Here is a 4,097-nt window from a genome sequence, read left to right as displayed (position 1 = left end):
CATGAGAAACACTGGGCTGGATGAAGCACAAGCTGGAATCCAGATTGCTGGGAGAAATACCAATAACCACAGATAAGCAGATGACACCACCCTTATGACAGAAAGTGAAGAAGAACTAAAGAGCTTGTGATGAAAGTGAAAGAGGAGAGTGAAAAAGTTGGCTTACAGCTCAACATTCAGAAAACTGAGATCATGGCATCCAGTCTCATCACTTCATGGCAAATAGATGGGGAAACAGTGGAAACAGTGGCTGACTTTATTTTTGGGGGCTCCAAAATCACTGCAGATGGTGATTGCAGCCACGAAATTAAAAGACGCTTACTGCTTGGCAGAAAAGTTATGACCAACCTAGACAGCATATTAAAAAGCAGAGAGAGAAGGCAGCGGTGGCGGCAGTGACAACGGCGGCTCTGGAGGCTGCAGTCCCGGTCCTGGCTTCGGCCCCAGCCCCACCATGGTGACGCTTGCTGAGCTGCTGGTGCTCCTGGCCACCCTCCTGGCCACGGCCTCGGGCTACTTCATCAGCATTGACGCACATGCAGAGGAGTGCTTCTTCGAGTGAGTCACCTTGGGCACCAAGATGGGCCTCATCTTTGAGGTGGCCGAGGACGGCTTCCTGGACATCAACATGGAGATTACAGGACCTGATAATAAAGGAATTTATAAAGGGGACCGGGAGTCCAGTGGGAAATACACATTTGCTGCTCACATGGATGGAACATATAAGTTTTGTTTTAGCAATAGGATGTATACCATGACTCCAAAGATAGTGATGTTCACCATTGATATTGGGGAAGTCCCCAAAGGACAAGACATGGAAACAGAAGCTCACCAGAACAAGCTAGAAGAAATGATTAATGAGCTCACAGTGGTGATGACAGCTGTGAAGCATGAACAGGAATACATGGAAGTTCAAGAGAGAATACACAGAGCAATCAATGACAACACAAACAGCAGAGTGGTCCTTTGGTCCTTCTTTGAAGCTCTTGTTCTAGTTGCCATGACACTGGGACAAATCTACTACCTGAAGAGATTCTTCGAAGTCCGGAGGGTTGTTTAAAAGCCTTTTCCCCATAATCCCAAATTCATAATTCACTGTTTACCAAACATCTTGGTCATAATAATGTCATTAGTTTCTATGTTTTTATTTTCTGAACTGCATCTTCACAGCTTGTTTCTTTGTGATTAATAGATATTGGGGGAAAACACTTTTTTAGGAAAGCTATAGTGAAAATTTGACATTTGATTGGCATAAATTCATATTTGAATTCTGCCTCCATTATACAGGCCCTCCCAAAGCTCAAACACTGTAAGCCAGATATAGGTGTAGAGTCCTTAGGTTTCTTTCCTTTTATTTTCATTATAAAATACAGTTTGTTCAGGATAGTACTTTACTAAAATGACTCTCTTCTTGGGATCCCTTATCCTGCAGTTCAGGTCACTAGAAAGATTCATTTTGTTGAGAAACAACAATCTGAATCTTGACACTTTCTATCCAGCTTGATGGTAGAGCTCTGTGACTAGAGTATGTGACCAGGTTGGTACTTTTATACTTTGTCTATCTTATTTTTGCTTTAAAGATATGACTTAAACCAACAACCTTTACCCACCCCTCCAAAGTTTCACTTTGAACCTTAGAAGTCAATCACCTCCACTTAAAATTGTTGACACAAGCAGCTAATAACCATTTTTTGGTTTCTGCCTAACCTTGTAAGAAGTCTATTAAAGCCAATTCTCTTGGGAGTTTTAGCAAATGGTAGCTCTTTTTCTTTCTATGATGGCGCATCCACCTTTTCTACTCTTGGCATGTAGGAGGTATGCATTCATGTAACTGGAAAAATCTGGATATCTGATGCCAAAGGGTTAAAGCCTCTTGGATTTCTTTGCAGTGATATACAGCCACTATTTTACTTTTGATCAGTGGCATTTTGGCCACTGTTTAATTAGGGTACTGAATATCACTGTCAGTACTAGGGTTTTTGTTTTTCTTGGGTCTTTCTTTTTTGGCACATGTGAATTTTGTTTTGTGTAGAACGAAATGACTTTCTTTTGGTCTCTGATGATGGGTTTAAAAATCAAGGAGCATCTGGTTTTATTGTGGGGATGATCCAGGATTATGTTGTGACTGATGTATATTGGTTACTTGTACATTTTTTTTTTGGATCTTTACAAGGGGAAAACTACAAGTAACGAGTTTTGTATAATTAAATTTGTTACAGGTTTTCATGTTCAGGGTACACAATTTTTCAACCTTGGGTGAAAATACTAGCAACAGTTTAAGGTAACTGAATTTTACCTGAGGACAACTGTTGCATGCCAATTTGTGTGTGTGTGTGTGTGTGTGTGTGTGTGTGTGTGCAAAAACTTCAAAATTGAGTTAAAAGATGTAAATTTAAAATTGGTTGTGTATCTGATCTGCCCCAGGTTCAGTAAATAAACAGTTCTTTTTAAAAACAAACAAACAAAAAAACACATTAAAAAGATCATACACCATGACCAAGTGGGCTTTATCCCAGGGATGCAAGGATTCTTCAATATCCACAAATCAGTGTAATACACCACATTAACAAATTGAAAAATAAAAGTCATATGATTATCTCAATAGATGCAGAGAAAGCCTTTGATAAAATTCAACATCCATTTATGATAAAAACACTCCAGAAAGCAGGAATAGAAGGAACATACCTCAACATAATAAAAGCTATATATGACAAACCCACAGCAAACATTATCCTCAATGGTGAAAAATTGAAAGCATTTCCTCTAAAGTCAGGAACAAGACCAGGGTGCCCACTCTCACCACTACTATTCAATATAGTTTTGGAAGTTTTGGCCACAGCAATCAGAGCAGAAAAAGAAATAAAAGGAATCCAAATTGGAAAAGAAGAAGTAAAACTCTCACTATTTGCAGATGACATGATCCTCTACATAGAAAACCCTAAAGACTCCACCAGAAAACTACTAGAGCTAATCAATGAATATAGTAAAGTTGCAGGATATGAAATCAACACACAGAAATCCCTTGCATTCCTATACACTAATAATGAGAAAATAGAATGAGAAATTAAGGAAACAATTCCATTCACCATTGCAACGAAAAGAATAAAATACTTAGGGATATATATACAAGAAACTAAAGACCTATATATAGAAAACTATAAAACACTGATGAAAGAAATCAAAAAGGACACTAATAGATGGAGAAATATACCATATTCATGGATCAGAAGAATCAATTGAGTGAAAATGAGTATACTACCCAAGGCAATCTATAGATTCAATGCAATCCCTATCAAGTTACCAACGGTATTTTTCACAGAGCTAGAACAAATAATTTCACAATTTGTATGGAAATACAAAAAACCTTGGATAGCCAAAGCAATCTTAAGAAGAATGGAACTGGAGGAATCAACCTGCCTAACTTCAGGCTCCACTACAAAGCCACAGTCATCAAGACAGTATGGTACTGGCACAAACACAGAAATATAGATCAATGGAACAAAATAGAAAGCCCAGAGATAAACCCACACACCTAAGGACACCTTATCTTTGACAAAGGAGGCAAGGATATACAATGGAGAAAACAATCTCTTTAACAAGTGGTGCTGGGAAAACTGGTCAACCACTTGTAAAAGAATGAAACTAAACACTTTCTAACACCATCAGATCAGATCAGATCAGATCAGTCGCTCAAACGTGTCTGACTCTTTGTGACCCCATGAATTGCAGTACACCAGGCTTCCCTGTCCATCACCAACTCCTGGAGTTCACAGAGACTCATGTCCATCGAGTCAGTGATGCCATCCAGCCATCTCATCCCCTCTCGTCCCCTTCTCCTCTTGCCCCCAATCCCTCCCAGCATCAGTCTTTTCCAATGAGTCAACTCTTCGCATGAGGTGGCCAAAGTACTGGAGTTTCAGCTTTAGAATCAGTCCTTCCAAAGAAATCCCAGGGCTGATCTCCTTCAGAATGGACTGGTTGGATCTCCTTGCAGTCCAAGGGACTCTCAAGAGTCTTCTCCAACACTGCAGTTCAAAAGCATCAATTCTTCAGCGCTCAGCCTTCTTCACAGTCCAACTCTCACATCCATACATGAC

At 39.6% G+C, this 4,097-nt stretch overlaps 1 pseudogene; it reads left to right on the top strand.

Moving 5' to 3' along the window:
- The first annotated feature begins 380 nt into the window (after nucleotides 1–380).
- Nucleotides 381–1,060, top strand: LOC104984528 (annotated as a pseudogene).
- Nucleotides 1,061–4,097: the final 3,037 nt, after the last annotated feature.

This window comes from Bison bison, unplaced genomic scaffold, assembly GCF_000754665.1.
Source record: "Bison bison bison isolate TAMUID 2011002044 unplaced genomic scaffold, Bison_UMD1.0 scf7180017864032, whole genome shotgun sequence".
Taxonomy (NCBI): Eukaryota; Metazoa; Chordata; class Mammalia; order Artiodactyla; family Bovidae; genus Bison; species Bison bison.
This window is presented reverse-complemented; position numbering and strand designations above follow the sequence as displayed.